Here is a 22,867-nt window from a genome sequence, read left to right as displayed (position 1 = left end):
GCAAATATAGACTCAATCATTCATCCAATAACCATTGAGGACATGCCACTTGCCATCCCCTCTCTGGCCACTGAGCATCCAGCCTTGAGCAGGAGAGACGAAGGCCCTGCTTCTACCAGCTCACTCTCTCAGGGGCCATAGCACATGGGGTGCACATGCCTGTCCCTCTAGCTTCTCTTCTACCAACCACAAAAGTAATTTGTTAGATAAAATATGAAAGGCACCTTAAAAAATAAATGTGAGGGGCAGGTATAGATTGATAGAATTTTAAAACTTTAGAGGTTCATAGTAATTTTTATAATTTGATCCTTTTATGGACATGGGAATGGACCCACAGGAGTTCAGTGATTTAATGGAGGAAGCGAGTATGTAGCAAAATGAAAACTTCTAAAACCACAAACTCATGTATACAATACAGCAAAGAAATCATTTTTCTCTCTTGAGGCATATTTATAAGGCAGATTTTCTGGGAAAGTCCCAATTATAGGTGCTTTTATACTTTTCCAAAGACCATTTTGAATGTATAAGTATATAGATTTATTTTTATTCCTTTGTTAAGGCTTATAAAAAATAAATTCCTAAGTCAAAAGTGGTGTTTCTTTTAAAGAATGTTTTTGATTCCTTTGTCAGGCCATATTTTGGGTTTATAAAATACAGTCACCATAGCCACATTCTTCTCAAAAAGAGTAGGTAGTTGTGGCTTTGGAGTTCCCTGTCCTTTGCACTTGCCAATATCATTAACTTGCTAAACCTGAACTTCTGCTTTACTCAGAATCTTTAATTACTCCCTGCTTCTCTGAACCCCTTCATTATTACAAGCAATTAAATTGCAGAAGTAACGTCATCTTCTTGACATCTGGAAGATATTACCACTCGTCTCCTTTCTCTCCAACCAAACTCCAGTCTGAGGCTGTGGGACCTCCAGCACTAATGTCTGTGACGGGGATGTCCAGGCAGGGCCAGCACCGGGACCTGGCAAGCCGGAGTCGCCAGGCCACTCCGTGACTGAAGACCGGCTCTCAACCTTGGGGCCTTTGTCTCTCATCTGTAAAATTAGTTGAGCCCACCTGGTGTCGCTCAATGGTTGAGTGTCGGTCTGTGAACCAGGAGGTCACAGTTTGATTCCCGGTCAGGGCACATGCCTGGGTTGCAGGCTCGATCCCCAGTTCGGGATCAATGTTTCTCTCTCATCAATGTTTCTATCTCTCTATCCCCCTCCCTTCCACTCTCTAAAAATCAATAAAAATATATTTAAAAGAAAGAAAGAAAGAAAGAAAGAAAGAAAGAAAGAAAGAAAGAAAGAGCGATTCTGCTATACTTCTATTTCTCAGTCCCAGATACTCCAGCTTAGGGACACGTAAAGATACAGAGCTATGTCTTTTTATTTTTCCTGAAAAGTCATTATTTAACAGAAACTGAGACTTTTATTTCATTAAAGCAATTAGATTTATTTAAAAAAAAAGAATCAAATTTACAACTTATTAAAACTAAGATAAAAGCCTTTTTTTTTTTTTAAGTATTACATTCAACAAAAACTTCTGGTTAAACACAGAGCCGCCTGGGTTCCGGAGTCCTTGGGTGGGGCACTGTGAGAGCACAATGAGGCTAGCGTTCTTTTAAGCTCTAAAGCCTAAGATTCTACTAAAAAAAAAAAAAAAAAAGATAAACCTTGTGCAGAGGCCTTAAAGAAGGCCTTCATTGCATTAAAGAACAAGCGCCCCAGAGAGCCTAAAGGCATGGGTGCCCTTTTATTAAACTGAGATCTGGGTTTCCTTCCAAGGAAGAAGCCCCTCCCAGCTGAGGGGGAGCCACCGCTCTCTGCTCCAGGCTCACCCTCTCCAGTCCTGGTTCTGGGACACCAAGGGTTCTCCGCCTCCAGCTGCCCTCCCCATGACCTGGGGCAGACTGCTCTGCCATTCTGCACTTGGGAGTCCTCCTAGCTGCGGCTCTCGCCCTCTCAGGTCAAGCTGCACAATGTGGGCTGGAAAGATGAGAGGATCCAGAAGGAGGCAGGAGATTAAGGAAAGGTGAAGCTAGCAGGCCCAGCTCTACAGAACCAGGTCAGACTCCCCAGGGAGGGGATGAAAGGGACCCCAGGCCCGTAAGCATGCCATCCCCAAAGGCAGTCTCCAAGAGGAGGTGTCAAAGCCAGCTCTGCTCTGGACAGCTTCCTGGTGCTGTAAATCCTGGAGTGACTTGAAGGTCACACTCCAACCTCTTCCTCCTTCATTTACCCATGTGGTTTTTTCTTTTCTTTTGCACTTCAATCTATGCATGGCTTGTTTGCTTCTAAACTTTGCTGTGATGATAGGACATATTATTGTTCCCTTATTTTTTATAAGGCTTTTCTTATATTGATGGCAAATGTTTGTGAATATTATTTTTAGTCACTGTGTCATATTCCATCATATGTTGTGCTATTTTTTTTGTCAAAGATGTTCACACTAATTTCTCCCATTCTCCTCTGCAATGAGCTTTATCCCTTCTCTCTTCAAGAAGAGGGATTTCTTTTCCCACTTCCCTCACATTTGGGCTGCCTTGTCATTGGTCCTGCTCAACAGAATGTGGCAGAAGTGATGCTATGAGGCTCGCAGGACTGGGCATCCAAAAGCCCTGCACTTCCATCTCCCCTCTTGGCTGCCCGGGGAGGGTCATGTGCGGAAGCCTGAGAGCCCCCTGAGGATGACAGCTAAGGCGCCTCAGCCTACAGGCAGCACTGCCTGCCAGGCATGTGAGCAAGGTCACCTTGAACCTTCCAGCTCATCTAACCTTCCAGCTGAACAGAGACACATGAATGAACCCAGGTGACACAGCTGAGAAGCCACTCAGCCAACCCACAGAATTGTGAGAAATAGTGAATAGCTGTTGTTTTAAACCACCTCATTTTGGGGTGCTTTGTAGTATAGTAAAGGCAAACTGAAACTAATGGGAAAATTGTGACTTTGACAAATTTACAACCCCACCCTAGGAATGCACCCCGGGAAGATTTTGCTACTAGCGGTCAACTGAGCACAGGGATTTATCTGATGGTGGCAAGTGTTGGGTAAAGAGACTTAATAGGACGAGAAGGTTGTGAGACACAAGCTCTCATGGTAGACAGTTACTTACAAACTGATTACCTCATTGCAAAATGAGAAAACCAAAGCTGGCAGATGTTAAACAATACAGGTAGTGTTCAAGGTGTTGTCACTAGATAGACGTGAATTTGACTCCTGTCTCTGGGACAGTTAGTGATGTGGTCTCTTAATCTCTCAATTTGCTTATCTATAACATAAAGACAACAATATCAAACTATAGTATTGTTGTGAGGGTTAAATGAGAGAGTATATATAAAATATCTAGCTTAGTTCTTGGAAAGGGCACTCATTCTATTAATGATAGCTACTAAGCACCTTGCCATGGTCACTTGGGTAGAAGTGAAGAATTGGCATTATCCCTTTCCCTGTTTGACTCCAAAGTTTATGCTCCTTCTACTATATTTCATCTTTTACCTAAATGCTCAGCCTAGAAAACAGTAAAGAACAGATTTTACTTCATGTGTCTGCTCATACTCATTTATTCAATAAATTTTAGTTGAGAATCTACTAAGAATCAGGAGTCAAATTGTACTCCAGGCTAATGTGACAAGACAACAGGATATGAAGGTTTGTCAGAGGAGACATGTTAATAGCACAGATGACTCTAGTTGGAAACCATAATCAGGGCTGGAAAGAATAGGACCATGTCCCATGAAGGTGAGAAGTAAGACAAGGCACAGAACTGACTTAGGGAAGGTTCCTGAGGAAGTGACATCTGCGCTGATATTTCAAGAATAAATAGGAATTAACTAGGTAACGAGGGTGTGTTGGAACAATCAGGGGCTATTCTAGTCATAGGGACAGCAAGTTCAAAGCCAAAGGAATATGGAACTTTGGGAGAGCTGGCAGAAAAATAATGTAGCCAGGGTACAGAGAGCAAAGATGAGGCTGGTCTAAGGGGAGACTGGAGGGGAAGTAGGGTCAGATCCCATAGGGTCTGGGGAACCATTTTGAAGACTTTGATCTTCATCTTGCAAAGAGAGAAGCCATTGAAGAATTTTAAGTAGGAGAGTGATATAAACAAATTGATGGGATAATCTTGGTTCTTCAAGAAACAGCAGAGTGATCTATTAGTGTTGTTAGCCATGATCTTGGGAGATGGGAAACACCAGCAACTCACACCAAGCCTAGGTCATTCTGCTCTAATACATAATCGGCACATGATAAGATGTTGTTGAACAAATGAATGAATAAATAAATGATTCTTCAGTGGTAAACTTTCAAGCACCTTGATGGGCTAGCCAGGAAGGGATTTGGAGGGTGTGGGAGCTCTGAGCATGACTTCACAAATTATATCAATAAGGGCAATTTATGCAGCCTATGGTTATAAAAGAACCTGGCATGAGAGAGGCAGTAAGAGAAATTGGGGTATCGTGTAGCCAGTGTCCCCAAACACTCTACGGAAAGCACTATGTGAGACTTTCTTTGTTTAAATTTCTGTTTTCCTCAGACCTCTTTATTTTGTAAATTGTCAGTGATATCTTCTTTGGACATGTCTATAAAGTGCTTATAGATTCTGAGATGAAAATTGTCTTGAAGACACCAGAGTGGTTGCTTCTCCTCCTCTTGCTTGAGGTGCTCCTTTGATTCTCTCTCCAACCCTTACCCAATCTTCTTTAAGACGGAACTATCCTGTTTTGGTGCCAATTCTCCTAAACACAGGTCACTGCTGGGAAATAAACATAGCTCATCCTACTGTATATTTTTAAAGCTTCAGCTGTATAATTCAAGATCAGTCATTTAGAAGCAGCCCCACTCGATGCCACACCGCTTTAAACCCAGCCAGTGTGAAATGAGTCACCCTATAAGAGCAGGTTGGACTGAAGGCTGTGTCAGAAGACACTTATATTCCTCTCAGAAATCTATTTTTTTTTCAATAATGAAAGAGATATAGAGTGTAAAGTCACCAGTTATGATGTTCTGAAATGTTTTCTTGAAATAGAAAAGACCCCTGGGAAAATGCACCCAGGGGTTCAAAGACGTAAGTGTAGGGCCAGGAGGACTATGAAATTGCCTCTTCTGGGATAATAAGCAGCCAACTTGCATTCTCTTTTACTTGGAAACTTAACCTAAAAGAAAAAGAAAAAGGGGGCGGGAGCTTTATTTCAGCATCAGGCATATGGTTGGCATTCACCAAGTGTTTATTAATAATAATGACTTATCTATGCCAAACCCCCTTTAGAGCAAATTGTCCCAGATCCAAATTTCACAATGAGCCAAAGATTTCAATGCCCTGGCAGGAAGCTCGAAGGATTGGAACAATTCACACATAGTGCTACTCCTGCTCTTACCACAGTGCACTTTCTTCCACCCACTCAGCCCCACCTCTGCCCATCCCCATATCTAGTGGGGTGGCCCAGTGGAGCCCTCCACCACAGCTCTTTTAAGGGGCGTTGCTTTTATCACCTATACCAGGCTTTCCCCATTTCCTTCACAAGATAAACTAGGTTCTAACTGAGTTCTTTCTCCCAAGAGCATGAACAAAGACAGCCTTCATGAAAGGGAAAAAACACAGCAGCTGCATCAGCAACAAGATGGTGGTGGGAAGGCTGGGTTAGTTCTGCCTGTCTGTTCTCCTCTGCCCAGGGCCCTTGGACCGTCCCCTGATTATCTTGGTGAGCGTCCAGCACTTGAGATAATATACACCCAACCCATTGATTTAAGTTTGCAGATGAGCAAACCTAGGCCACAGGTTTCTCCACCTTTATGTCTCTTGAAGATAAATACAAGATGATGAGTGTGGTGAGGATGGCCATATTCACCATGGATAAGACTTTGGACTCAGCTTACAGAACTTGGGCTCAAACTCCGGCCTTGAACAGTATGATTCACCTTCTCATCCAAGAGGAGCAGAATGAGATCCTTATTGTCACTTGGCTTGCCAGACAACATGGATTTTGCCAAGTTTAGTGCATTTCTTCCCCAAGCACATTTGCCTTCACAAACACACACAGCTTTTCACACCATCCTTACAGTGAGCTATTTTAATTGCTATCATTTGCAAGATTGCAAAGGGCCATGGCAGCTTTGTTTGCAAGTACAAGAGAGAAAGAGTTTGTTTTGTTTTTGTAATTATCTGAATTTACTTTCAATAACAGTAATTTTAGTGAGCTCTGTTATGTATGGGAGAAATATATTAGTAACAGCCACGGAAAAGGAACTTCATTTTTTACAGATGTGGTTCAATTTATTGCCAGTAAGAGCATGTCTCCTTCTCCTCAATATCAGTCAACACACTTCAACAAATTAGTCCCCTCGTGCGGCTCAGACACTCTGATATAACCCTGAAGACACAGGAGCGAACAATAGAGATGAAGTCATGGAACTAACCATCAGTTTCATAGAAGATACAGCCAAGTAAAATATAAATACAATGTAATTTCAGTGTTCAGTTTCTTGATCTGATGTTGGCCACACAGGTGCGTTTGGTCAGTAAACATTCCATGATTGTGGACTTCTTTCTCTGTATTTGTGTGTGCATACACACAAATGTCTATACACACACACCTATATCTTTATCTAAAAGCTAAAAACACTTTTCAAATCTAATGACTAAATGTAACATATTATTGTATACCAGGGAAAGAGACACTTTTCAAGGTTCTGAAGATAATTCCCTTAAAACAACCTGCCACAGGCAGAGCATGCTGAACAAACACAGAAAAGAGAAAATGTACAAGATGAAGAGCTTCATATGCAGCTAAAATGACCATCTATTATATTAGTGAATGTAAAATCCTATATAATAAAAGTGAATATGCTAAGTGTCCAGTCATCTGGTCGGCCGTTCAACCAATCAACGCATAATATGCTAATGATATGCTAAGGCCACTCAACCACTCTCTATGGCATGCACTGACCCCCAAGGGGCAGATGCTCCTACCAATAGGTTAGCTTGCTGCTGGGGTCTGGCTGATCAGGTCTGAGTGAGAGGGGCTGGACATGCCCTGGAGCCCTCCTGTGGTCCCTCCTAGGCTGGCCAACTTCCCTCGTCCCTCTCTGGCCCTGATTGTGCACCAGTGGGGTCCCTCGGCCTGGCCTGTGCCCTCTAGCAACCCAGGACCCCTTGGGGGATGTCGGAGAGCCAGTTTTGGCCCTATCCTGCAGACCAGGCTGAGGGACCCCACTGGTGCATGAATTTGTGCACTGGGCCTCTAGTAAATAAATAAAAAGGCAACGATTCTCCAAGTAACGTTTTGGAGTGTTTCAGAGATTCTAGTCAATTAAATGGTCTTAAAAGGAGCGTGTCTGAAAGCAAGGCCTTCTGGACTGTCTGAAATACAGACTATGGCAGGGATGTATGACGAAGGGTTGGGGGTGCTGACCTTTGACAAAGAGACAGCCAGATATTTCTCCAGGAAGACTGGGTTGTTTTGGATATGCAGTCTAAAGGCAAATCACACGTGAGTCCCCAGAAACAAAGGAGAGGCAACTCTTTTTATAGCAAAGAGGAAGTCAGAAAACTATTACAGAGTTCTTCCTGTTAGGCCCCACAAATGACATAGCGAGTGAGAGCTCCCCTTCCTGGCCTCCCGACTTCATTTTAATTGAGGTTTCTGTTTGTTAAATTTTTTAAATATACGTTTTTATTTATTTAGAGAGGGAGGAAGGGAGAAGGAGAGAAAGAGATAGAAACATCAGTGGGAGAGAAACATCATTGATCCATCTGTTTATTAAATTTTACCGGGACCATCTTTGGCACAGAAGCTGGCCTAGACAGAAGACCAGGTGAATCCAAGCAAAGCTTTGGGAATCCTGCTGTGGTCTCAGGAAAGAGCAGAGCCCGGGATTCAGCAAAGCCAGAGCAGAGCGGCGAGAAGCACCCAGGTGGCTGGTTAAATGGGTGCTGCCTGCTGTTTGCAGGAGCTCTTTTCTGTGTATGACAGGATCCAAGCAGAGATTTCAGGGTCAGGAGGAGTGACTAGCTGCCATGCACTGGTGACAAAGAAGAACAAAGGGGAATACCAAGGTCAAAGTCTAGGGGCTGAGGAAATGGGAGAAGAAGATGGAGGCAAAGCAAGCAGGCAGATTATAGGGTGATGGCTAACCCCAAACTCACTCTGGGAGGTTGAGACTTCTGCAGTCAGCCAAGAGAGTAGCAGGGCTGGAGTTTACTTTCTCACCAAAGCAAACAAAACCAAAACCTAACATACTGAGCAAAACATTTGAAATGACAGTTTTCAGACCTTACCCAAGAAGCCGCACAAACCTTGGTCAGACAACACATAAAAATCAAATGCTGACCCACAACCTGCAGCCACAAGCCCAGGAGGCCAACCTACCACCTGCGGTAACTGGTCCCTAGGAAGTGAGACCTCCATCTCTAGCAACCTGTCCAGGAAGCCAAACAATAACCCCTGTAACAATCAGCCCCAAATAGCCAAGACTTGGGTAGTAAATGACAGCTTCCCTGATTTTTGTCCCCAACTCCAACTCAAAACCAACCAGAGAAAGCCAAATTGTGTACTCCTAACCAATCAGACAAGATGCCCAAATTCTAGTTAGCCTTCCTACAGCTTCTCCTCACCTACAGCCTCCAGGCAGAGGATTTGCTTCTTCCATTTGTGAGGTCTTCATTTATTTTCACACAGGGGAGTGATGTGCTGAGTCCCATGACCACCCCAGCTCACTGCTGGTGGAGAGATTCCCAGCCACAGCACAGGAGGGCACTGGAGTGGAACAGAAAGAGCGAGAGTCTGGGGAGGACAGACTGGCTGGTGATGAAGCAAAATCTTGGCAAGGAGAGAGCTACACAGAGAGATCAGCCATTTAGCACATGGGCAACTGGAGCTAAGTGCCCTGGGGACATTTGAAGGCTGTATAGAGCACCTCAGTTACCCTGGCCAGAGGGTGAGGAATCTGGGGTATTTATCCTCCTTTTTCTCCTCCACCAGGGGCTGAAGGCTGGATCTTAAACATCAACTCTCTAGTATCTGTGACCTGCTCTCCTCCCAGGGTAGCAAAAAGCCTAGAGAGAGTTACAGCTGGAATATGAATAAGGCACTGATAGTGACTGAGATACCTTTCCATTTCTAATTTGCTAAGAGTTACTTTTTTCATGAATTGTCAATGAACTTTATTAAATGTCTTTTACACATCCCCTGCAGGCCTAACCTGGCAGTCAGACACTCTTTGGCAGCCTGGGAGCCCTCGGGGGATGTCCAACTGATGGCTTAGGCCAGCTCCTCGTGGGGAGAGGGCCTGAGCTGCAGTCGGACATCCTTAGTGCTACCAAGGAGGTGGGAGAGGCTCCCTCCACCTCTGCTGTGCTCACAGCCGTTAGCCCCGTTTGTGGCTGAGTGGAGCTCCCCCTGTGGGAGTACACTGACCACCAGGGGGCAGATCCTGTGTTGAGCGTTTGCCCCTGGTGGTCAGTGAGTATCATAGCGACCAGTCATTCCCAGTGGTTCTGCAGTTAGGGTCAATTTGCATATTATCCTTTTATTACATAGGAATAGAGGCCCGGTGCATGAAAATTCATGCACTGGAGGGGGGTCCCTCAGCCTGGACTTCCCCCTCTCACAGTCCGGGAGCTCTCAGGGGCAGGAGGTGACCTGGTGATCAGGGGAAAGTGATGTCCCCATCACACCTCTGCTGCTGCCACTGCCGGCAGTGCAAGCCTCGGCTGGCCCTGGTTACCTGAGCCCCAGGCGGCCCTGGGTGGCTGGGCAGCCACCATCTGAGGCTTGCCTGCACCTCGGGCCAGCCCTGGGTGGCTGGGGGGCTGAGAGGACTGGGGGACTCTGGAGGCAGGTGCGTGGAGCAGACAGACCTGCCTGGGGGCGGGCCCAGCCATGCTGAGTGCCTGCTGCCCCGGCGGGGCTGAGGGGACTGGACGCCACCATCTTGTGACTGTGGGTGCCTCATCTTTGTGATGGCATGATGGTCAATTAGCATATTCCCTCTTTATTGGATAGGAGGATTGATATGATCATGTTTTCTTTTCACTTTTATTCTATTAATGTAGTGATTCATTTCAAAGGTTAAACCAACCCTGCTTCCTAGAATAAATCCAATTTGTTTCTGATAGTTTGTCATTTTTATATATTGCTGATAATCACTATGTACTTCAAAATATACTACACATCATAAAGTATCTATGCTTTAAAGTATTTGCTAACATCTTATTTAGGGCTTTTTGCATCTTTACTTATGAGGGTAATTGACCTGAACTTGTCTTTCATGCTAGTGTTTTTGTCAGGTTTTGTCATTTAGTGATTCTGGACTCATAAAATGAGCTAGGACAGTGGTTGGCAAACTGCGGCTCACGAGCCACATGCAGCTCTTTGGCCCTTTGAGTGTGGCTCTTCCACAAAATACCACGTGCGGGCACGCACGTACAGTGCGATTGAAACTTTGTGGCCCATGCGCAGAAGTCGGTTTTCGGCTCTCAAAAGAAATTTCAATCGTAGTACTGTTGATATTTGACTCTTTTGACTAATGAGTTTGCCGACCACTGAGCTAGGAAGTAGGCTAGCATTTTCTATTTCTTTGGAAAACTTTATGTAAAAATGGTAAGAAGAATCTTCCAGTAAATCCTTCTGGTTCTGGAGATTTGGGGAGTGTGTTTAATTGCAAATTTGAGCTTTTTCCTAAAAATAGTACTACTTTGGTTTTCTACTTCTTCTAAATCTGCTTTTGGCAACTTGTGTTTATCTAAATTGAAAATATGTGTACAGTGATGGTTGGCAAAATATCAAAGATAACTAAATTTAATTATTATTGCATATATATGAGTGATATATTGATGGGCTAGTAATTTTTGGGAGAGTAAAATAATAAAGACCCATGTAATTAATAAACTATTATATATTTATTCCATGAAATTTATTTTCTTGGCTTTCTTTTAATGGAGTCACTAGTTATGCTTCCATAATTAAAATTTTTACATAATTTGTGTTCTGTTGCCACAAATGCCAAATGAAGCAGACTTTCTTGAATCATTGTAGTTATTGCATTGACTTTAATTAATTCTAACTTGGAGAAACTATTCTACCAAGAGAATAGCAACTGGAATGTCAATAAGAATATCAAAGGAATTTTTATATTCAGTAATGAACCATAAAATTGACATATGATGATGCATACATCATAATGTGTTGGGATAAATTGTCTTTATCCAGAAAATTTTGTGAAATATTTTGTTTTATTATATAAATTACTATCATTTATATTATGATTTTCACCATGGACATCTACACAGTATTTCAGTTTTTCTTCTTCCAAATTTAAAAATTTGGGATTATTATAAAGAAAGTTGAAAATAGCAGGCATATTTCTCAATTTACTTAAATCTCTTTAATTCAGATTATACTGTAGCTTGATGTTTAATGGATAGAATACAGTCTTATAGAAATTGGGTTGGGGATTCTTTGTATCTGAATCTTTTCCTTTACAGTTGTGTGAACATTTTTATTTAAAAAAATTCTTTTATGAGGTGACAGTGTGCTGCATGTTACTTTTGAAACCAGTGGCTGTGGGGCTCTGTGGTCTCCATGTGCGGTGGGCACACCATGTCTGTGTGCTTGGCCTGGTGAGCAGCTCTCCCTGAGCAAGGCATCAGTTACCTTGTAACCTGCCGTGAGTTCTTCTCATTTGATATCAACAGCATTTTATATAACAGTGTGACATATGTCCATCTGAAACCTTTACTCGAGTGCAGAAATATGGACTCACCTTGCTTGTAACTACTGATCCTGAGCTCACAAAATACCTAAACAATGTGGTGGAACCACGAAGAGATTGGTTATACAAGTGTTCGGTGCAGAAAATGGGGAGGGGGGGCGGTCATCTCGACTACTGGAAGTGGTGAGGAACTTGAAAGATGGCAGTTTGATATTGAGTGTGGCAAGACTGCCAAAGACAACAGAACACCCAGAGGAAAGTTTCAGAAAATGATCCCAGGTAAAATCCATTTGGTGATCAGACAGATTGCAGCTACAGTGACATTTCTACTGCTGTTGGATGTTTCTTATTCATTTGATCCACTGATTTATACCAACAAAGATTTGGTTGTACCTGAAAAGTGGAAAGAAGAGTCGGGACCACAGTCCATTACCAATTCTGAGCAAGTCCGTCTGCATTCCTTCTCTACTACAATCCACAAAGTAAACAGCATGGTGACCGACAAAATCCCTGGCTATGACTGAAGATGAGACAAGAACAATAATGGAACTCTCAATTGTGTTTCCTGAAACCAAGTCAACTATAGTTCATGTTTTATTTCATTGATTAATTTTTAGATGGGGAGAAGATAACATTATACTTTACTGAACCGTGCATACTTGTCCTATTTTTGGGTACTTGTTTGACTTTCTATAGGGCTGACATAATTTATTGCACACGGTTCAAAGGGAACTGGCAGATTACATCAGCACTGTAATGTCAATTCTCTGAAGGTGGTAACTGTAGATGGAAAAACTTTTGCTATAAAGCTAACTGCCTTTCTCAGTCAGACCCTTTGGTCAAGTAGCTTGACTCAGAATATAGGTCCAGGAGAACTTGATCCATGCCCTAATTCTGCCTTACTGCTGACCCTGGAAATTTGATTTTTCTCCAAGAGAATAAACAGTCAACTTTGGTGAGAATTGCATTCTGCTCATCTAAGACTTCCCACCTTACTAGTTTTCTCCTACTTCCCATCAACCCTCCTTCGAGAATCATTTTAGCAGGGTCACAAATCAGAGTGTCCTGTGAAGTTTAGTGAAGCACTTAGGAAATTTGGTTTTCCAACAACTTTTTAGGAATAAACAAGTCTAATGTAATTTTTACTTGTGATATTCTATTGTTTCGAAGGAGAAGAATCATAGACTGCCAATGTTTTATCTGACTAAAAAACGAGTGAGACCGGTCCACATAAACCGGCCCTGGGGTTTTATAGGCGCATATGCACGCCGTGTGGGGAGACACCGCAGAGAATGTGCCCCAGGAGGAGAAGGTCCGTTCTCACTGCAGGGAATGCGAAGCAGGCGGAAGACTCCCTAAGACTAGCTCGTGTTTGGCTTCATGTTATTATTTGCGTGCAGCAATAACCCTCTCCGGCATCTGCTAGGAAGCTTCTCCCCCCATCTCTTCCAATCTTGCATAACTTAATGAGTTTTCAAAGGGAGAATGACTTCTATTTTGGCATGTGGCGCATTTGTTTATAGCTGGGCTTGCAAAAAAGAATCTGGGATTATTTATTCATAATATGCACATTGCTAAATAACAGATGGTCTGCAAAATAATATCTTTTGCAACTGAAAAAAAAAATGGTTGAGTTTTAAATGCCTAATATGGAAGGAGTCTCATGTTTTAGAAAAAGTCCTTTAAGGGACACCAGACTGTCAAGACCAGGCAAATACCTCTTAGATCACAAAGATCTACCAGTATGTAACAACCAGGAGGTCCTCTCTCTTGACTTGGGTGGATCCACCCCTGTGATGGCTGTTTCTGTGACATGTAAGAACAGTGCTGGCGAGGTCCTAGGGCTGGAGCTCATCACTGCCTTTCTCCAAAACAACTGAGTAATCGCAATAATAGCAGTTTCATACTAATTCTGAGGACATGTGCACCTAATGTCCTAACAGAGAAAAGAGAAGAGAGGGAAGAGGAGGGGATGGCTGGGAGAGGAGAGGGAGGGAAGGGAAGGGAAGAAAAGGGAGAGAAGAAAACAGAACAGGACAGGCTGCCCTGGATTGTTTTCCCGGAACCACTGCCTCACCTCTCTTGGTGGGGGTGCTACTTCCAGCAACAACTTTTCTGTCTGGATGTTGTTTGATGTGCTCTGTCTGTCTGCTCTCAGTGCCAGCAGTGCTCCCCAGGAAGCCCTGAGCTATGTGTCTCCTGGGGACATTGGCCTGCTCTCTTCGGCAGGAGTGGACAGCAGCATAAGGGGGCTCTGAGACAGGACTAACGCAATGGGAGTACTTGTGAGACACAGGAGATGTGGCCCAAGAGGAGAGAAGCCCCTTTCTTGCTTCAAAGATGAGCTAGTTCTCTGCCTTCGCAGCTTGAGAGGTAGGACTGAGGGGGAGGGGAGCGAGGAGGAGAGGGAAGCAGGAGAGAATTCTCTGGAAGTTTGAGGAAGGGCCAGCCCATTTTCTGTTCTCAGAGTGAGGAAAGCAGGCTAGGCTGAGTTGGCTTTTTGGGACGAGGGACTCTTTAAGGGCTTAGCAATTAACTGGTAGGCTGGATTTTTCTCTTTTCAGAAGAAAGATAGAGGCAATACTGATGTATGAGCCTGAAATCATTGACAGCTGGAAAGAGGCTCATTGGGGCTCTTATTATGCTAAAGCATTTCAGATACCAAACGGAAAAGAACATGAGGTTGTTATCAATGTCCTTCTAGGACTGTTCAGGACTTCCACTTTCCAGAAGAAATTTGAATGGGAATCAGTCCTGTTGAAACTACTTGGAATTTGAGGCTCAATTTGACCTTTGTACCTCCTGTGTCCCCAGAAGTTTCCAGTTTTTAAATAATAATTCATGAACTTATATTCTTAGTTTCTGAAAGACTTTTCTTCCCACTGTTTCATTGTGTTGATATCCTATTATCTTTAAAATTCTTCTTTTGCAGAATACAGTTATAATAAAATTATTACCATATGGAAAAGAGTTGAAAAGCATCAGAATATCAGTAGGGGAATGCTGGAAGGTACTCCCAAACAGAATAAAAAAAAAAGAAAAGGAACAAAATGTATAGAAAGGAAGAAAGAAAAGAAAGGAGGAAGGAAGGAGGGGAGGTAGGGAGGAAAAAAGGAAGAGAAAAAGTCCCTAAAATGTATTCTTAGTCAGTTCATTAAATAGAAAGGACATGTTCTAGCTTGCGTCAGCCCTGTGAGCTGAAGTGACATGGGCTACTTTAATGCCCATTTTACAGAGGAGGCAAAGGCTCCTAGAGCAGAAAAGTGACCTACCTGAGTTAGCTCCTCAGTGACACGGCTGGGCCCAGGCCCAGCCCTGCAGCCCTGCAGCCCTGCAGCTCTGCCGCCTTGGAGCTGCTTCCATTCTCCTGGGGGTGTCCCCAGACAAAGTGACCTGAGAAGGTCAGAAAAGGCGGGTGAAGTCATCTCACCGCGGAGCTCACGGTGAGCATCTTGGAGCATCTTGAAGCTCCAAGCCTGGAACCGTAAAGAAAGCCATTTGCCTCTGTGCATTGGTGTTGGGGCTGTGGCTTCAGACTTGTTGAAACTGCAGCGATGCACCAAAGGCAACGTTAAGTTCAGGGTTGGTTTCGTCATGCCCACTCCTGTGGTTTTAATCACGTGGGTGTCTAAGTAGAAAGAGCAAGAGAGAGATTCCTGCCTCAATCCTAGGTAGCCCCCCAGTCACTCACTTTCTCAGCTTGTTTCCTTGCCTCTTTGCCTCTCACTCAGGCCATGCTAGGTGGCTCCTGACTGGGACTCATGGCCAGGTCCACTCTCACGCTCATCCTTGGCTGCTACCACCTGGGCATCCCTGCACACTGCCCCTCACTGCTCTGCTGGGTACCGTCCAGCCCCACCCCCAACACTGTGGCTCCCAGCAGGCCCTCCTCTGCAGCATCTGCTGCTGTGGCCCGGGCCCTGCTCCCTGGGAGCCAGTCCTCCAACATGGGGCTCATGCAGATCTATTCCAGTTGAACATTATAGCCCTTTGCCTTTCTCCATCTGCAAGCACAGGAAGGAGGTTAAAAGAGGATTGGTTCATTTTCTACTCTGGTAAACAAGCAAACAAAATAGGCTTGACTTGGCATAGAAGGAATTTAAACTATTAGCTCAAATGGAGGTTTGGGGATTATCTGTGGATTTCCTGTATTTGTTCTCTTTCCTCCTTTGCTGTGGCCAATCCAAATTTGATGGGAAGCAAAGCATAAGCTATTCCAGAAACTTCACAGAATACTTTGTGATGTGGAGTCACAGCCTGCTCATGGGTTTATTTTTTGTCACTTTTTGCCTTCATGTTCCAAGTCTGTGCCCCTCCAGCTCTGTGCATTGTGATGTCATGTTTCCTGAGGCCAAATCCAAGTGGCTTCTGACTCAACAAGGTTCTTTCAAGCCTGCAGCTCGGTTAGCTCTTTCCATGCCTCCCAGAGTAAGATGTAAGCTCAACCTTGATTCCAAGTGTGGGGCATGCTCCTGCCTCAAACCTCTGCTCCCCAACACCCCACCTATGGATTAGCACCTACGGCTTGCATGACCCCGGAAGAAGAAATAGTGATCCTAATGATCATGTCCTCTTGGGATTTGGGAGGCTGAGGCTGGAGCCTGTCATGTGGGAAGGGATGAGTCCCTCCTCCCGCAGGCTCTCCTCCTTTACCCTCCCCAGCACATCATTGAGAGATGCACCATGTCCTGCCCAGGATGCCCTCAAAGGCTTTACAACTCCAGTTTAGAAACACAACTCTGCAGAAAAGTGTTTGCATGGAGGCAAAAGGGAAAACTTACTTCCATATTTTTCTTAAACTTTTTAAATCCTGAAGGTTGCCACGACTTTTCTGAGCATGATTCTGACAAGATTTTGCTTAGTACCTATGTGGAATCATTTACAACAAAGGTTGTCTTTTGAATAGGTCTTATAGTCCTGTAAGTTCCGTGTGAGTTACTATTATTTCTATATGACTTTTCTTTTAAATTATCAGGAAGATAAAGGCAAACTTTAATAAGTAAGAAGCATTTTATTTGAAATTAGAAAGTTAGATCTATGTCATTCAAGAATAAAACTCTGCCTGTACTACTCCCCTGGTGTATTTGAGGGTTGATATAATTTAACTAGTGAAGAAAGACAGAGATATAAAGGACTTATTTCTCTCCTAACAAATGAAAATTGACTGTGGATAAAATAAACCAGATGATCAGTTAAACTTTAGAGTGTGCTGGTTCAGGCTTATGGAGAGGGAAGTCAGCTGAGTGTGGGTGTGCTCTGGGAACTAACCTTTTTTTTTTTGTTTTTAATTTGGGGCTCTCAAATTTTAAGGATAAAAGTTAAGTTATACAACTAATTTTTGAAGGCAACTTTTCCAGAGCCTTTAAAAAAGAGTTTTAAGGAAAGCCACAAGATTTTTAATTCTAGCTACAAGTTTGTCCTCTAACATTTATGACTTAAAATCCATTAAGATGCCATGCATGGATTTACAATAATTGCAACCTGTGAGGGTGTCTGTGAGTGTGTGAGATAAAAAAATACAGGCACGTCTCCTCAGTTCATGTCAGAAGTAAATAAATGCACTTACAACAGTTTTTGAGTAGATAATTTTTTTTGTGTGTAACAATATAAAGTGAAGTTATTTGAGAAAAACTTAGGCAGCAGGAAAGATCCTGGTGGCCAGTGTGGAATTTACAATAGAAATATCACCATTACACATTAGTTATTCTAGTTCATGAAGCTCCAGGCTCCCCAGTGTTTGAAATGTTCATTAATGGACTTTCATCTGCTGGCTGTGCATGTGTAGTTCGGCACGTTACTTAATTCTGTTTGGGCTGTGCTTTAAAGAAGGAACATTATAGATTTTAATTTTGGTTTCTTAAGACTCCTTGGCATGCTATGTAAACATTTCGGGGCCTCTATTCATCTCACACATTACACTGATCAGTTGAATGGGAGCTGCTTCACCTGCCACAGCTGGGTCCCAACCTCTTGACGCAAGACCCCGAGGAAGGGCCCAGTACATTTTCTGTAACTTGGAGAAAAAATGAAATCACTGAATAGTTTCTGCCCGCCATCACCAAATAGAAGGCCATGGGGACATTTAGTCCAGCAGTGGGAAACTGTTGCATGGCTTGAGGGGACAGGCACTGAACCGCACAGTTGAAGAGGAAATTAAGTTCACTGCTATTGCTCTGCGTGGAAAATCAGAGCTGACAACAAGATGTCAACAAACATTAGCAGGCAGTTAGAGCTGAGTCTAGTTTCTAGACCCAATGGACTCTAGTTTTCAGGTGTGCCACAACTATTTTAGCCGCCCTTCAATCTGGCAGAAGGTAAAAAATAAATAAATAAATAAATAAACGCTCAATGATATTGAACTGGAATATAACTTGGCTAGAAAAGGTTGATGATTATTAGGAATTTTAAATATAAATACATATTTATACAAAATAGAAATATGTAGAACTCTTAATCTTGAACTTCTTTCACAGACTCATAGGATCTTAGAATGAACAAGAACTTAGAGGTAATTTATTCTCAATTAAAACTATGTCACCACTTTTCGCCACCTCTGGATGGCAAATTCCAACAGACAGTTTTTGGTCCTGACATTTTATCAAATTCTATAATATTTGACACTCCTGTACATCCATTATTTAACATTCTGGCATCTCTTGACTCCAGGCTCCTTCCTTGCTCACAGCTCCTCAGCCCACATCAAGGTCTTCTTTTCTTATGTCCTGTTGGAATTTATTATGGCTTCATCTGTAACCTTATTTTCCCACACCATCCAATTTTCCTGGGTGATTTCATGGCCATTGAAACTCCATGGTTTCTGCTACCACCTGAAAGTTGGTTCCTTTCTTCTGGCTTTGATATGTGTTATCCAATGCTTGCTGGGTATCTCTTCTTGGATGTATCCAAAAGACTGCAAACCAAACATGTCAAAACTGAACACATCCTCTTCCTCCACAATCTAGCTCCCCATTTATTCCCTTACAGATAACATCACTATGTTCCCCCTTCCCCAATCCAAAAAAACTGCGAGTCTTCTTTCTTCTTTGCTCTCTTCATCTAACTGATCTGCAAGTCCCATAGCTGTTTTTCCCTATGTAGTCATCAAATTTACTTCCCCTTCTCTGGCCCCACTTTATTGATTTAAACAGTCATCTGTCCTCTGCTGGATTATTTAAGTAGCTTTCTAACTGATCTTCCTGACTTTATCATTCCCCTCAAACCATTATCTATTCCACTGCCTAAGTAATCTTTATAAGATGCAAACAAGTCCACAGTGAGCCTTTTAATTGCCCTCTATAATTTGTAAGGTAATTTCCAAGGGTTAGATCTTTCATTATCTGGTTTCATCCTACCTGTCCAAAACTGACACCTTGACCAGAGTGTTGAGAATATGCCATCAGGCCCACTCAGTAGACCAAAGCTGTTTCATGGAACCTGTATGGCTAGCGCTGCATTGCGTACAGCGTATAGCATAAGTAAACAGCATAGGTAAACAGTGTGGCTGCCAGAACCTGAAGAAAAGGAAGACCCAAAAGAAAAGGTAAATATACATTCCATTACTACTTCATTTGTTGAGATAAAACCATATTTGTTTTATGACTAATCAAACATTCTTGCATGACAAAGAGCAAGAATGCATGACCTCTTAAATCTCATATGTTGACTGCATATTATACTTTATAACTCCTTCCGCTTTTTGTTTCCAACACTTAGGCAGAATCAGTAATGCTGCCAAATCAGCTTGTAAAGAGGTGGTGGTTGCCATTTTGGAAAAAAATTGATGCATCAGCATTGAAAGCATTTGGAGAAAGGAAGCAATGGAAGCGGCAGAGCACCTGCTGCAGGGGCCACAGGATACACAGCGGGGTGCTGACAGGCTGGTGCACGGCCACACCCGAATCTGAGGGCCGCCCAGTGGCTTTCATGAGTTCACTCCAATCACATTCAGTGTGGCAATAGCCTCCTGACTGCTGAGTGCTGTCACAATCTGAGCTATGGACCCTTTGTGGATTTGATAGCATTTTCGCTAACATACACATGGGCTTTTAGAGTTTTTTAAATGCTTTTACAAATATGATTTCAGCCACTCATTCTACAAGGAAGGAAACCAAGTCTCAGAAATTGAAATATCTTGTCCATATTCACAAGGCTACTCAAAGAAATAGAAACTAGGGTTTCTGTATCCTACTTTATAACTCATGCCAAATTCGATTTAACTGTGTCACACGTGGGAGAGAAGGACCTACACTATAGACAATTTGATGTGTTTCATGCTTTATTAATGGGAAGTAAAGGGCCAAGTAGAGGATCATCATACCCAAGCCTGCTGGTTCAGCGCTTTTGTTCTGAGAAGGCTGTGGACATGTCATTCACGGTCAGAAAGGGCACCTGGCTTGTCTCGTTGGTGAAACTCTGCTATGGGGCATGCAGCATGTGACACAATGGCGCTGGACCAGCTTCTCTTACAGGAATCAAATATTCATGGGATGGCATTTGACCCCACCAAGCACCAGAACTTCATAAACACAGCACAAAGGCCCGGAGGAGAACTGTCTTCCAATAGTTTGCTTTTCACTCATGATTTTAAACAGTCCACGCTGGCCCCTTTTATCTTGTCTTGACTATTTATTTTTCTGTTTTGTTCTGGTGGCAGAGTGTGATTCAGAGGGAGCTGGTGGCAGGCAAGGGCTTCACAGAACAGCCACAGCCAAAGGGAACTGCCTTTTCCCAGGAGAGTGAAGAGCACAGTGGATGGTTAGAGTGCTGTTTCTGGAGCCAGACAAAGCAGCGTTTGAGTTGTGGCTCCCCTTACAAGTTGCTTATTCTCTCTAAGCCCCAGTTTCCTTAGCTGCAACGAAGAGGTGATAATAGTACCTAGTGTTATCTACCTCATATTTATATTGTCTTCTCTGATATACTATTACTTCATTGACATCTATCTTCAACACATATTCATACACACACACTCATGTGCACACACAAATGCACACGCAAATGCACACATCAACACACACTCACAATGAACACATGCACACACATGCATGCACACTCTCAGTCGATCTAGTTGATTCCAAGAGAACTGTGAGTAAAGTGTCAGTAGTTTCTCAAGAGTGAGTTGGACATTTTCTTGATGTTTATCTCTTTTTGTATAAGAGACTATTAAGTGGCAGCCATGAAGGTTACAGGACCAAAGAAACATTCAGACTCTAGATTTTTTTTTTTTTTTGCCTCCCAGTTAGTTGCAAATTTTTATAGGCTTGAATCAGGCCCTGCCATTGACAGCAGGGGTTGGCAAGTTCTGGCCTGCTGCCTAGTTTTATAGAGACTAAGAATGGCTTTTACTTTTTTAAATGGATGGGAAAAATCAAAAGAATGTTATTTAGTGAAGTAAAAATTACATAAAATTCAATTTCATGCTCATAAATACATGTTTATTGGTGCCCAATCATTCATTTGTGTGTTATCTACAGCTACCTTGACATCACCACAGCAGAGGGGAGTAGTGGTGACAGAGACATCCACAAGCCTGCAAAGCCTAATATATTTACCACCTGCTGCTTAATAGAAAAGGCTTGCCAGTCCCTGATGTACATGGTTAAGCCACTTAATCTTTTTAGGTCTTAGTTTTCCCTTCTGTAGAATGGAGAAAAGGATTCCCAACTCACAGGAACATATTGAGGATTGCATGAGTTCTATGCAACCTATAATACAGTCATTGGTGCATAATGGCCATGAAATGAATCTTGGTCCTTCCCTCTTTGCTCTGACCCACCCCTCCAACCAAGACACAGATGCCATGTATTTATATTTATGGGAGGATACACCAGTGTCCCCTGACTGTGAAGAGGAGGCTGACTGTGGCATTACTATCATCCTATCTAATAAAAAAGTAATATGCAAATTGACTGTCATTCCAAGACACAATATGGCTGCCCCCCTGTGGTAAAAGATGGCTGCTCCCATGTAGACACAAGATGGCCACCACAAGATGACCTGCAGGGGAGGGCAGTTGTGGGCAGTTAGGGGTGACCAGGCCAGCAAAGGAGGGCAGTTGGGGGAGACCAGGCCAGCAAGGGAAGGCAGTTAGGGGTGACCAGGCTGGCAGAGGAGGTCAGTTGCAGGAGACCAGACCTGCAGGGGAGGGCAGTTGGGGGGGATCAGGTCAGTAGGGTAGGGCAGTTGGGGGGGACCAGGCCTGCAGGGGAGGGCAGTTGTGGATGATCAGGCCAGCAGGGAGGGCAGTTAGGGGTGACTGGGCCAGCAGAGTAGGTCAGTTGGGGGAGATCAGGCCAGCAAGGGAGGGAAGTTGGGGGGAACCAGGCCTGCAGGTGAGGACAGTTGGAGGGGGAAGGCCTACAGGGGAGGGCAGTTAGGGGTGACCAGACTGGCAGGGGAGGGCAGTTAGGGGCAATTGGGCCAGCCGGGGAGAAGTTACACGTTGATCAGGCTGGCAGGGGAGTGGTTAGGGGGTGATCAAGCTGGCAGGCAGAAGTGGTTAGGGGCAATCAGGCAGAGGCAGGCGAGTGGTTGGGAGCCAGCAGTCCTGGATTGTGAGAGGGATGTCCAACTGCCTGATTAGGCCTGATCCCACCGATCGGGCCTAAACAGGTGGTCAGACATGCCTCAAGGGGTCCCCGATTGGAGGGAGTGCAGGCTGGGCTGAGGGACACCTCCCAACCCCTGTGCACAGATTTCGTGCACCGGGCCTCTAGTCCTATATAATAAAAGGCTAATATGCAAATCGACAGACCAGCGGAATGATTGGTCTCTATGATTCACACTGACCACCAGGGGGCAGATGCTCAATGCAGGAGCTGTCCCCTGGTGGTCAGTGTGCTCCCACAGGAGTGCTGCTCAGCCAGAAGCCGGGCTTATGGCTGGTGAGCACAGCGGCGGTGGCGGGAGCCTCTGCTGCCTCTGCAGCAGTCGGACATCCTCTGAGGGCTTTCGGACTGCCAGAGGGAACAGGCCAGGCTGAGGGGACCCCCTGCCCCCAGAGCGCGCAAATTTCGTGCACCAGGCCTCTAGTGTTTATATATTCTGCTATTTTCTGGGAGCCCAAATGTGGAGGCAAGCTCATCTCCATCATGGGCCCTTTTTTTCTCCAGAGTATCAGCTATTTATTCCCACAATAGCACCACACAACAAGCAACTCCAAAGCATCA

The 22,867-nt window shown here is 43.8% G+C and overlaps 1 pseudogene across 1 annotated transcript; it reads left to right on the top strand.

The window, feature by feature from the left end:
* Window positions 1-3,721: 3,721 nt before the first annotated feature.
* On the top strand, window positions 3,722-12,226 carry LOC308255920 (mitotic spindle assembly checkpoint protein MAD2A-like; annotated as a pseudogene). Its single transcript has 2 exons — window positions 3,722-3,734; window positions 11,619-12,226. The product of its transcript is annotated as a mitotic spindle assembly checkpoint protein MAD2A-like (transcript).
* The last annotated feature ends 10,641 nt before the right edge of the window (window positions 12,227-22,867 follow it).

Source organism: Plecotus auritus (genome assembly GCF_963455305.1).
Source record: "Plecotus auritus genome assembly, chromosome: 8".
Lineage (NCBI taxonomy): Eukaryota > Metazoa > Chordata > Mammalia > Chiroptera > Vespertilionidae > Plecotus > Plecotus auritus.
This window is presented reverse-complemented; position numbering and strand designations above follow the sequence as displayed.